We start from the raw sequence: 14,106 nt of genomic DNA on the forward strand, positions 1-14,106 counted from the left end.
GACACAAATAACCTCCCAGAAATACCGGGGAACATAGGGTCTGATGAAAGGATGGAACTGAAAGAAATCAGTATTTGTAGGGAAATGGTGTTAGGAAAGTTGATGGGACTGAAGGCCGATAAACCCCCAGGGCCTGATAATCTACATCCCAGGGCACTTAAGGAAGTGGCCCTAGAAATAGTAGAAGCATTGCTGGTCATCTTCCAGAACTCAATAGACTCTGGAACAGTACCCGTGGATTGGAGGGTAGCTAATGTTATCACTCTATTCAAAAAAGGTGGCAGAGAAAAAGCGGGGAATTATAGACCGGTAAGCCTGACATCGGTAGTGGGGAAAATGCTAGAGTCCATTATAAAAGATGTAATAGCAGAGCACTTGGAAAGCAGTGACAGGATCGGACAAAGGTAAATCATGCTTGACTAATCTACTGGAATTTTTGAGGATGTAACTGGTAAAATAGATAAGGGAGAACCAGTGGATGTGGTGTATTTGGACTTTCAGAAGGCTTTCGATAAGGTCCCGCATAAGAGATTAGCGTGCAAAATTAAGGCACATGGGATTGGGAGCAAGGTATTTGTTGTGTATGTCCCTTTAAGGGAATAGCTGGTCTTAGACTGCAGTATCAGCAGTGACCACCCCTGTATAAAAGGCCCTCGCAGGCTTCTGTAGTTTCAGTTTCAAGCTGCCTCTTGTTCAGTAAAATACCTGTTAAACTGTTCTCCCGAAGTCCGTGTAGTATTGAGGCGCGGACTTTACAGTGGCGACGAGTAAGTTCGAACTCACCTGCAGTGTGGCATCATCTCACGGGGATCTCGCCTGAAAGGAAGGTCCTGGAAGGTCATAGACTGAGCAACAGGCATCGACCGAGGGCAACCGCCCAAAGAATCCATCAGTGTTTGGAGAATTGCGGGAGAGACTGTGGTTCCAGCGAATCGTGCTGGTAGCAGGTAGCGCGCTGACCCTTCCAGACTGCGGCAGGCTCAAGCTCGATCGAGCAGCTCTACAAATCGGGCCGTGCAGCGTCGCCGGGAAAAGAAAGCAAGAGAGAGAGGGTGGGGCGCACAGGGCGCGGTCGGTGCTTGAGAACAGGACAGCGGAGAGAAATTAAATGGGGGGGAAGGAAAGCGAGACGCGCCGAAGCTGCGGGTCGCCGCCATTACCTCGTAGAACGCTAGGAGCAGCGTGGCAGTAAGGGGAAGAAGCAAAAGTGCGGGAGGAGCTATTTTATCCCGTTGGGGAAGAAGCAAAAGCGCGGGAGGCGCCAATTTATTCCATTGGGGAAGAAGCAAAAGCGCGGGAGGCGTCATTTTAAATTGCCCAAGATGCCGAAAAGCGGCAGTATCATTGCTTTTGACAACGAGGCAGAAGTCTGGACCACGTATGTGGAAAGAATTGAAGTGTACTGCAAGGCAAATGAGGTGGCTGATGGAAAGAGGGCGTCGGTATTATTAAATCTGATGGGTGCGAGTACGTACGGCCTATTGCGGAATTTAATTACCCCAGCTAAACCAATGGAGAAAAGTTTTGAGGAGATTGTTCATATCTTACAGGAACATCTAAGCCCGACACCACTGCTGATAGCAGAAAGATTCAAGTTCCACAAAAGAAACCAGCACAAAGATGAGAGCAATGCTGACTATCTTACGGAACTACACAAGTTATCGAAGCACTGCCAGTTCGGAGCAGGACTGGCAGACACCTTACGGGATAAGTTTGTCTGCGGGCTCCAGAGTGAAGGAACCCAGAAACGACTACTTTCAAAAAAGGACCTGACGCTAGAACAGGCTTTCAGCGTGGCAGTATCCTATGAAGCAGCAGCACGGGGAGCTGCGGAAATACAACAGAAACCACGAGAATACAGCGCTAACGAAATGGCGTATGGAGCCAAAAAGTGCTATCGCTGCGGCAGAACAACCCATGAGCAGAACGGCTGCTGGTTTAATGACAAAATATGCAGGCAATGCGGGAAAATGGGACATATAGCAACAGTCTGCAGGTCGAGAAAGAAGACCAACACGACAAGAACTACTAAGGAACAGTACAGGAAAGTAAAGCAACTGACAGATAGTAGTTCGGAAGACCAGGAGAGTGATAAGGACTCCAGGAGCAGGCGACTAAGTTGTTTAAAGTTACACAACGTGATCACAAAAGAAGATCACCGAACCATTTGGGTCACGCTCATGATAGCAGGGTCCCCAGTGAAGATGGAATTGGACACAGGATCAGCCCTAACTGTCAGGAATCGACGAGACTATGAGCGGCTATTCTCACACATACCCTTAAAGGACACATCCATTGTATTGAAGACATACACGGGGCAAAAGGTCTACCCCAGAGGAAAAATAAGGGTGCCAGTTGAATATAACGGAAAGGAAACACAGAAACTATACATGTATATACTACGAGATGGAGGACCACCATTATTGGGACGTGAATGGATTCAAAGAGTACAATTGGATTGGCATTCCATTCTGGCACTAACTGTGACTGACAAAAAAGATGATGACGTCGCACCTGGGCGTCAGTCACAAATTCTACCTGACGCGGAAGAGGTGTTCCAACAAGGACTTGGGACTCTAAAAGGAGTAAAGGCAACCATAAAGATTGAGGATAACGCAACCCCAAAATTTCTCAAGGCCAGACCGGTGCCATACGCGATACGCCCAACTGTGGAAGCTGAACTGGAGAGTCTGGAGCGTTCGGGGGTGCTGTCTAAGGTGGACTGGAGCGAGTGGGCTACACCCATCATTCCTGTAATGAAGAAAGCATTGAGCAGCACGCCTGGGGAGCCAAGGAAGGTTCACATCTGTGGGGACTTCAAGGTGACTGTGAACCCAGTCCTGCACACAGAACAGTATCCGCTTCCGCGGATAGAAGATATTTTTGCCTCACTATCTGGAGGGAAACTGTGATAATAATAATAACTTCCGGGAAGTTATGTCATCACTTCCTGTGAACTGTGAACTATGAACTGTGTACATACCTCACTTCCTGTCATATGTCACTTCCTGTTGGACTGGTATAAATACTGGACTGTTCAGTATTGTAAGAGGCTTCTACCAGAGGCATGGTAAAGACCTCTCTTGTATATAGTGTGTTTATAAGTTACTTAAAGCTTATTTTAAAGTTACTTGATGGTAAGATTCCTTTTTCTTACATCAATTTAAGTAACTTAGTATTTACACTTACAAATACTAGACCTTCGGACAAACTCGGAGTTAAGGATCCAGGGAACCACCCATCATGGAGAGAATCCTTAGACCTATTCGTCTGGACTTGGACCCGAATACACCAGCAGCTGGCAGGGTATGGAAGCATTGGTACCGTACTTTTGAGAATTTTCTGGATGAATGTAAAGCGGATGCTCCTACTAGATTAAGGATACTTATCAACTATGTGACCCCAAAAGTGTTCGAATATGTTGATGAATGGGATAATTACGATGAGGTGATTCGGGCACTTAAGAAGCTGTATGCCAAGACCCCAAATGAGGTCTATGCTAGACATCTACTGGCCACAGCCCAACAAGGGCCAGGGGAATCAATTAACGAATTCCTGCAAGAACTTCGCAGGCTCAGCATAGATTGTAACTTTCAGGCAGCCTCAGCTGAGCTGTACCGCGAAGAAATGATTCGTGATGCTTTCATCTGCGGGATTGCCTCTCCATTTATACACCAGCGTTTACTAGAAAGTAAAACACTTGAGCTACAAAAAACTTTTGACCTAGCTTGTTCTCTGGATTTGGCAAAGAGAAATGCAGACCTCTATCAGCTGCCAAGATCTCGATCTGCTGCTGTAACTGCAACCAGACAATTCAAGCGGTCTCAGGTGAACCCTATCATGGGGGAATCTAATTCTGATAATTCTGATGAAGAAGAGGAGGATGACCCCACTTTAGCAGCCTCTTGGCAATCTAGGAAGGAATGCTTCTTTTGTGGAGATGCTTTTCACCCTAGGAAAACCTGCCCTGCTCGCAATGCAATCTGCAGTTATTGCAAAAAAAAGGACACTTTGCTAAAGTTTGCCTATCAAGGGCCTCTATGAGGGCCAATCCAGCTAAGGCCTACCGAACTGCCCCAATTAGGGCCTATCAAGATGCTCCAGCTAGGACCTATCAAGCTCCCTCTCGAGCTCTCTCCCGAAGAAGCACACCGAGAGTTTTAGCCACTCTCTGTGCAACGACACCAATTACAGCTGCTTGCCCACAGAACCTGTCTCATGCAGCCACAAAAGTTTCAATTAAAGGGCATACCTTAGATGCCTTAATTGACTCAGGAAGTACTGATAGTTTCATTAAGGAACAGATTGTTGCGAAACTGAAACTACATGTCTTCCCATCGGACCAGGCAATTGCGATGGCTCAGTCATCACTTAATACCAGAATCTCCGGCTTTTGTGTTGTTGATATGACACTTCATGGTCGTATGTATCCCTCCACCCGACTTTTGGTGCTCAAGGACTTATGTAGTGATCTCCTCTTAGGGCTGGACTTCCAAAAACAGCATAAGAAACTCACCATTGAGTTCGGTGGATCCAAACCCGGACTCACTATTTCTAATATACCGTCTAAATTATCGTTTTGTGCATTGTCAGCAGCTTCACTTGATGAACCCTCATTATTTGCCAGTATTCCGCCTCAATGCAAACCAATAATAACGAAATCGCGGCGCTTTAATCAGGAAGACCAATCTTTTATTGCGGCTGAAATCTCTCGACTTCTAGCAGAGGATATCATCGAACCATGTTCGTCGCCCTGGCGGGCTCAAGTCGTCATTGTCAAGAACCCTCTAAAACCTCACAAACAGCGACTATGCATTGATTATTTGCAAACCATCAATCAATATACCGACTTGGATGCCTACCCATTGCCACGCATTGATGATATGGTTAATAAACTGGCCGAATACAAAGTGTTCTCAACTTACGATTTAAAAAGTGCCTATCATCAGGTACCCTTGAAGGTCTCAGATAAGCAGTACACGGCCTTTGAGGCTAATGGACGGCTGTACCAATTTCGTCGCCTCCCATTCGGGGTTACTAATGGAGTGGCTGTCTTCCAACGGGCAATGGATGGCCTGGTTAAGCAGGAAAACCTAAAGGACACTTTTCCCTATCTTGATAACATTACCATTGCAGGTCACGATCAACAGGAACACGACGCCAACCTCCAAAAATTTCGGGATGCCCTCCATCGCCGTAATTTGACCCTGAATGAATCCAAATCTGTTGAGTCGCAACCGACCATCAACATCCTTGGCTACTGCGTAGGCAATGGTATCATTAAGCCAGACCCAGAAAGACTTCGCCCGCTCCAAGAGCTCCCGTCACCTAAGAATCCGGCTTCTTTATGTCGGGCTCTCGGTCTGTTTGCATACTACGCTAAATGGATTCCTCATTTTTCGGACAAAATCCAACCCTTGCTGCATGCTAGATCATTTCCACTGGGAACAGCGGCTGTTGCAACCTTTAACCTTCTCAAAGAACAGTTGGAGAAAGCGGCTCTTCACTCCATCGATGAGAATCTCCCTTTCGTGGTTGAATGTGATGCCTCGGAGGTGGCGATCTCGGCTACTCTGAATCAGGAAGGTCGTCCTGTAGCATTTATGTCCAGGACCTTACAAGGTGCCGAGCTACATTATCCTCCGGTTGCGAAAGAAGCCACAGCCGTCATAGAGGCAGTACGGAAGTGGAACCATTTTCTAGCTCGCCAACACTTTACATTGATCACGGACCAACGATCAGTCGCCTTCATGCTCGATAATCGAAAACGAACCAAAATTAAGAATAATAAAATACAACTTTGGAGGATGGAACTGGCCTCTTTTGGTTATACCATTCTCTATCGGCCTGGCAAGGAGAATGTGGCCCCGGACACCCTCACACGGGCATTCTGCTCCACTATGTCATCCTCTACTCTCATGGATGTCCACAATGGATTGTGTCATCCTGGCGTTACGTGCATGCTACATTTCGTACGATCACGGAATCTCCCTTTTTCCACTGGAGATGTAAAGAAAATATGCTCAGAATGCCGGCTTTGTGCGGAATTAAAACCTCAGTTCTTCCGCCCCTCAGATGGTATACTCATACATGCAACCCAACCGATGCAACGACTTAGCATCGATTTTAAGGGCCCAGTGCCCTCTTCAACTCGGAACACATATTTGCTCACCATGATCGACGAATATTCACGTTTTCCGTTTGCCTTCCCCTGCTCCAATATGCTGGCGTCCACAGTAATCTGCTGTCTTGAGCAGGTATTTTCTCTCTGTGGCATGCCGGCTTATATTCACTCAGATCGGGGTCCATCCTTTATGTCAAGGGAACTCAAGGACTACTGTAGAAGTGCATTAGCGTAGAAATATATATTCACATATACTCTCTTATATTAAAATGGAGTCTGGAACTTTCAGAAGGTCAAAATGGCTTCACACAGGGAAACAGGCAGGTCCATATTAGGAAGCGGTGGAAGGAAGATGATATGACTGTTTTCAGCTTGCAGGCTAGGCAGTTCCACAAACAAGATAAGCATGGTAGAACAAAAGCATGATTACCGAAGGACATTTACTGTAAACATTGTATGAATGTCCAGAACCAAAATGAGAGACAAACTGTCTCCATTGTATAAGATTAGTTAACTTTATCTAAAGGTATTCCTGCATCATGACTATTGATTATCTGTTGGCTAACCATATCTTAAGACACTGAGGCTCTGCTGACCCTCTAGTCATCTTCTTGTTGACCTTAAACATTCCTTACTCATTCCTTTCTTAGATGTTTTACTTCGTTATTAATTATGTCTCACTACCATGCCATGTGATAGAAGGTTTTGATCTTTGTGTATAAGAAGAGGTGTTTTTGTCCATGTATTCGGAGAAGTCACGATAGCCTTTGCCTACGTGAAGCTCCCCTTGCTAGCAAGTAGTTAAATAAAGTCTGCCTTTGATGATCACTTTGTTTCACAGAGTCTTATTGAACAGTCGAAACTTCGACAGTTTCTTGGAGGTCCCACCGAGATCGCTTGCTACCTTTCGGTAAGTCACGGACGAGGACACCATGCTTTGCTAACGACAAATCCTGAATGGCCATAAGTGAGGTTTTCTCACAGAAAAAGAAAAGGATTTCTCTTTAGATACATAGTAGGTGTAGTCTGTCACTTCCGACGGGAGCACTGCGATCGGTTAAGACTCATGTGTGTTTGGAACTTGAGTTGACTTGTTGTAACCTTTGGCTTCTTTTTGACATTAAAAGGAGGAGGATACTGCCGGTTCGGGTTTCAAAACTATCGGACAAAGGGAGACAACAGAAAGGTCGCGACCAGGTTGAGTTCCGGAATATATGTGAGTGTACTGTGAAGGGATTAGCCTGAAGGATAGACACAGAAAGGGTACCAGAAGACCTGTGAAGAGACTAGCTCGAAGGATAGGCAGAGAGTGCACAGTGACGTAAATCTGTGAAGGGACTACCTAGTAATCCCGAAGGATAGATTGGTAGTTAGAATAAGGATAAGTATAGCATAAGGATTCAGAAATAGAACAAAACTGTTTTGTAAGATAACGCTTATATGTTATATGCATATGTAAAATTGTAAAGATTAAAAAAAAACTGTTGGTGACTAAGTTGATCGACTAGGACAAGGAAGTGCCTGTCTCAAACGCGTAGCCTTAGACCGGTTGTTAAGAGGGGAAATCCCCCACGCGAAGGATATGTGCAGCATTACGGTACGCGAATAGGAAATTGTCCACCTTGTGTTGTAGTGGCAACCTTTCCTCTCCCATCGCCTTGATGGCCTTTTTAAAAGTCTGTACAAAGCGCTCTGCCAGCCCATTTGTAGACGGATGATATGGTGTGGACGTATAATGTCGCACTCCATTCCTTTTTAGGAATGCTTGAAATTCTTCTGCCACAAATTGTGGCCCATTGTCCGAACAGACTTGCTCGGGCACCCCGTTTCGGGCAAAAATGGTCCTTAAGACTGCGACCGTCTTTTCGGCTGTCGTTGATGACATCTTTATGACCTCTGGCCATTTTGAGTGGGCGTCCACTACAATAAGGAACATCGCATCCAGGAAGGGCCCAGCGAAGTCCACGTGGATCCTTTGCCACGGCGTTGAGGGCCACTCCCACGGATGTAGTGGGGCTTGGGGTGGTACGTTCTGTACCATCTGGCACCCTTGGCACGCTTTTGCTACTTCCTCGATGTCCCTGTCAATGCCGGGCCACCAGACGTAGGCTCTGGCGAGGCTTTTCATTTTGACACCCCCCAGATGACCTTCGTGTAAGTCCCGCAACACTTTATGTTGTAATTTTTGAGGGACCACCACCCTGGCACCAATGTGCCCCGGCAGACGGACAACTGGTCCTTCCTTGCCGAAAACGCCGGCAATGATGCGTCACCCTGCGCCGGCCAGCCTTTCACGGTCAATTCGTAAACCCCTGCCAGTGTCGGGTCGTTCTGTGTTTCCCGCTCGATACATTGGCTGGTGATGGGCAAGTGTTCCATAACAGCCGTATGATATATTTCCACGGGGTCCTGTGCTATCTTTTCGATCTCGGCAGGCAATGGTAGCCACGACAGGCCATCCGCATTGCCATGCTGTTTGGTACCCTTATATTCGATAAGGTACTGGTGTGCGCCTAAGAACAGTGACCATCTCTGTAGCCTTTGGGCCGTCATCAGGGGCACCCCTTTTGTTGGATTAAATATCGACACCAACGGTTGATGATCCGTCAGTAGTGTGAAATGTTGCCCATGTAGGTAGTGGTGGAATTTTTTTACACCCCACACCAGACTGAGGGCCTCCCTGTCGATTTGCGCATAGTTTCTTTTGGCTGTAGTTAACGACCTTGAGGCAAATGCTATTTGCCTCTCCGTCCCATTGGGAAATTTGTGTGACAACACTGCCCCTATACCACACGGGGAGGCGTCACATGCCAACCTCATTGGCATTTTTGGGTCAAAGTGTGCGAGCACTTCCTTTGATGTAATGAGTTGTTTACCCTTTTTAAAAGCAGCCTCACACGCTTCGTCCCAATTCCAGGAGACTCCCCTTTGCAGCAATGAATTTAGTGGATGTAAAATGGACGATAAGTTCGGGAGGAACTTATGGTAATAGTTTATAAGGCCTAAGAATGATCATAACTGAGATACATTCTCAGGGGGACGGGCCTTCACTACTGCCTCGATCTTTTCCGGGGACTTATGCAGGCCTTCCTTGTCTATAATGTGACCACAGTATGAGATACGTTCCTGGAAAAACTCACATTTCTGCTTGTTCGCCCTGAGTCCGTATTGTTGTAACCGCAGAAGTACTCGCTCCAGGTTAGCGAGGTGGTCGTTATCCGTTTGTCCTGTCACCAGGATGTCATCCAGGTAGCATTGCGTTCCTGGAATGCCCTGTAAGACCTGTTCCATGGTCCTCTGCCATATTGCCGGGGCGGACGCCACACCAAATACCAGGCGATTGTACTGGTACAATCCCTTGTGTGTGTTAATCGTTAGGAGCTTTTTCGAGTCCTGCTCCACCTCCATCTGTAAATAAGCTTGACAAAGGTCAATCTTCGTAAAGTGTCTACCCCCAGCTAACGATGCGAATATGTCCTCTATCCGCGGCAGCGGATACTGTACCGTGTGCAGGACTGGGTTAATAGTTATCTTAAAATCCCCGCAAATTCGAACCTTCTTTGGTTCCCTCGGTGTGTTATTTGCAGATTTCTTTATAACTGGGACGATGGGCATGGCCCACTCACTCCACTCAATCTTTGTAAGGACACCTGCACTCTCTAAGGCATCCAGTTCTGCTTCCACAGCTGGCCGAATGGCGTAAGGCACTGGTCTGGCCTTACAAAACTTGGGGTTTGCGTCTTGAGCAATAGTTATTTTTGCTCTAATGTCCTTTAAGGTCCCCAGCCCTTGTTGGAACACCTCTGGCGTTTTTGCCAATATTTTCGACAGCCTGCTTGTAATGGTTGTATCATCCTTGATGGTCTCTACTTTTAACTCGTGTATCGACTTCCAGTCGAAATGGATTTTTCTTATCCATTCCCTGCCCAAAAGTGGTGGTCCACCGTTTGGTAGGACGTATAAATAAAGTCCTGGCACTTTTCTGCCGTTGTATTTAACTGTTACTTGCATTTTTCCCTTCGGGTAAACTTTTTGTCCCGTATATGTTTTTAATTTAATTTCCGTATCCTTTAAGGGAATGCGTTTGAACAGCCTGTTATAATCTTGTTCATTAATTACTGATAGGGCTGAACCCGTGTCCAGCTCCATATTAACTTCGATGCCTGCTACCTTCATTTTAACCCACATTGTGCTGTGGTCCTCCGTTTTGTCTACACCATATAACTTGAGACATCCCAGACCTTTAGGCTCTGCTTTTGTGCCTTCCTGTGACTCGTCTGAGCTACTGTCAGACATCTTATGTATTTTTGTCCTTGCCTTGGTACTGCTCAGACTGCCCCCACTATTGGGTTTCGTACCCGACCGACAAACTTTCGCTATATGCCCCTTTTTCCCACACTGCCGGCATATTTTATCACGAAACCAACAATTACTTTGGTCGTGGGTGGTTTTGCCACAACGGTAGCATTTACCTTTGTGAAATGTCACCTCATGGGTGTCATAGCATGTTGTGTTTTGTCGCATTTGAGCAGCACCCTGTGCTGCTGCTTCATGGACCGATGCTATTTCAATTGCCTGATCTAGGCTGAGCTGTTTCTTGGCTAGCAACCGTTTTCGTGTACTCTCATTTAACATGCCACAGACAAATCTGTCTCTGATCGCGTCCGCCAAAAAGGCTCCAAACTGGCAATGTTTGGACAACCTTCTGAGCTCAGCCAAATAGGCTGCCTGCGACTCATCATTCCTTTGGTCGCGTCTGTAGACGCGGTACCTTTCCGCTATAAATGGTGGCTTAGGGTTTAAATGTTCCCTTAACGTATCAACAATTTGGGCATACGTTTTGTCTACTGGCTTTTCTGGAGTAAGAAGATTCCTCAGCAGACCGTATGTTTTTGCCCCCATAAAATTTAATAAGGTTGCTGCCTTTTCATCATCTTTCACCTTGTTTACTATGCAATAAAGTTCATGCCTTTCAACATAGGCATCCCACTCTTCTGTGTCCTCAACAAATTCTGACAACCAACCTTCTTTAGACATTTTAAACTGCTGAAGAGCTTTTCCCGCCTTTGTCCACTAGATGGCGCTTTTTTATTTTTTTATTTTAAACTGCTGAAGAGAAAAAACTTTTCCCCTTTGTCCACTAGATGGCGTTTTTCCCGCCTTTTCTCCTGCTGCTGCTAACGACCTCTCTCCAGCGTCGTTATTTTTGGCCCTTGCAGCTCCCGTTATTGCCACCGCCGCTATTAACAATGACCTTCCCCTCTCGTGGCTTGCTAGTCCTCGTGGCTCCGTTTGTTCCCCAGATCGCCTGCCCGTTCTGGCCCTTGCAGCTCCCGTTCCCCGGGAAGGATTTCAGTTTACCTGGCCCTGGGTGGACTTTTGCCCCGTGGCTGGAGCGCCCGTTCAGCCTCTTCTCTCAGCTGCTGCAGCTTCTGTTGGAACCCTCTCTCTCTCGCTCCGTTGCTGCTGCTCCTCCCGAACCTGGAGTGCTGGGCGGTTTCCTTTGGTCGACGCTGGACTCTGCAGGCTGGCTGGTAAGAAGCCTCTCTCCTTCTCTCTCCGTACTGCTGCCGTTCCTTTGTTGCACCGTGTACTGGTGAGTTCGAACCTTACTCGTCGCCAGTGTAAAGTATGTGTCTATACTTAATCCAATAATGAAGAGACAGCTTGGAAGATTCAACGTAGGTCTTTACTTAATACCAACAGGCGGGAACTGAGGGGAGATCAGTACCCACAGTACTATTTATACCCCTATGGCCAGGAGTGGTACTATACGCCCTACAAAGTAGTGCCGCCCTGGCCATAGGTTTAAAGTAACATACATATTACATACACAACAGTGGCCATACCCTACCAGTGGCTGTCAAAGTCACCAGCACCCTCAATTTCTTCGCTTCAGGCTCCTTCCAGGGATCTGCAGCAGGCATTTGCGGGATCTCACAGTCAGCCACCCACAGATGCATCACACAGGTCACCGATGCCATGTTTGACAAGTCAGCCAATTATATCAACTTTGCCACTGATGAATCCAATGTTATTGAGCGGGAACTGGGCTTTGCAGCTCTGGCTGGCTTCCCACGGGTGCAGGGCATCATCTACTGCACACATGTGGCCATCAGGGCACTCCATCATTACCCAGGAGTGTTTGTGAACTGCAATGGCTTCCACTCCCTCAATGTGCAGCTCGTCTGCAACCTTAAAAAGATCAACATGCATGTGTGCGGCAGATTCCCTGGCAGTTGTCATGACTCGTTCGTCCTGCGCCGGTCCACCCTCCTTCAGCTCTTCGCACCTCCAAACAGACTTACCGGCTGGCTGCTTGGAGACAAGGGCTATCCACTGAAGACATGGCTCATGACACCCTTGAGGAGGCCACATACTGAGGCCGAGAAGAGATAATGAAAGCCACATGTCCACCAGATATGTCATAGAACAGACAATAGGCATGCTGAAAATGTGCTTCAGATGCCTTGACAGATCTGGAGGAGCCCTTCAGTATGCACCAGCCAAGGTCTCTAGAATCTTCGTGGTCTGCTGTGCCCTGCACAACATAGCACAGCAACAAGGTTTAGCGCTGCATGAGGAGCAAGGCGCAGAGCGCCAAGCCTCCTCAGAGGAGGAGAAAGAGGAGGAGGATGAGCAGCATCTGGGACATGAGGAGGAGCAGGAGGTACCTGAGGTCCAGATGCCAGCAACACCCAAGCACATTGCTGCCCAGGAGGCCAGGGATGGCCTCATCATGGCCCGATTTACTTAACTTCCTGCATCACACCCATATGGCTGCCACATGCTGTGCCAGGTTCCCCTCTAACAACATCATAAAGCATCCCTACAATGACCAAGCCATTCCTTTCACACTGACCCCCATTGCTGGAGGTAACGTTATGTCTGACCATTCACTCCAACTCTAAGCCACTTCCAAAGTAGTATACAAAATTGGGCATGACCGTAAAGTGGTGAAAATACTTGTGACCCAAAATGGCTTCTGAGACCTCGTGACCAAGGCTTGCAGGATTTTAAAAGCAAGGCCCTGCAGAAGGCAGGCCCTTTCAAAACCTGAAACGAAACCTAACATGCATGGATCTGTGAAAGACTTTACCGTTTTCTAAAGCCAGACAGCTAGGTAAACACAGAATATGCATCCTTCACCTTGGAACAGATCAAGTCAGGATGGCCCTAATCTTGAGGCCATTAACTTCTCGCATAAATAATCGGTAACAGCTCACAGGTAGCTGCCAAGGCAGGAAAGACGATTAAATTTCATAAGTAACAAACAGCCAGGATATCAAAGCCATTAAGCAAGGAGACAACCGCCCCAGAAGTCATTAAAGTAAATGACTGTAATCATTTTTGACGAGCCCGCCAAAAGTTAGACAAAGAACTGACCTGATTTGACGCGCAGATAAGGGGTGAAGAACCGGGTATAATTGTAGGCCCACCGGTAGTGCTCGGCCTCTTGTCGCTTGCCTCTCTTGCCTCCTGCCTCTCACTCTTGCTTCGTGCCTTGTTGCGGGCTCTCTTCTCCCTCCCCGCGCCACTCGACACCAAGGACGCCCATTACTACGCCGGGGGCCAAACGCGGGAGGAGAACGAGACTCGACTCGAAAATGCACAGGACATACGGGGCCACGAACAAATGAGACGAGACGAGACGAGAAAAACGGTAAAACACCACGGTAAAGGCAGAGAAGGGCAGCGGAAAGACGCTTTGGGGGACAAACGGCCTAGTTATAAGCTGGCATTTGATGAATAAGTTGGCGTTTGAAGCATGGATAGCAAAGTCAATTAAGAATAAGCTGGCATTTGAAGCTTGGGTAGAAAAATCACATTAACGGTAAAACCCGCCAACCGAGCCCCAACCACAGCAAAACCGTCGGCAACCGAACCACCCGAAAAAAGAAGACCCATCGCGACAAAGTACTCAACAAAGATGTTAACGGAGGAAAAGGAGGGTGCTTCACACAAACAACTCCATCACCGCA

Source organism: Somniosus microcephalus, chromosome 13, assembly GCF_052327205.1.
Source record: "Somniosus microcephalus isolate GS21.2 chromosome 13, FLI_Smic_1.0, whole genome shotgun sequence".
NCBI classification, from domain to species: domain Eukaryota; kingdom Metazoa; phylum Chordata; class Chondrichthyes; order Squaliformes; family Somniosidae; genus Somniosus; species Somniosus microcephalus.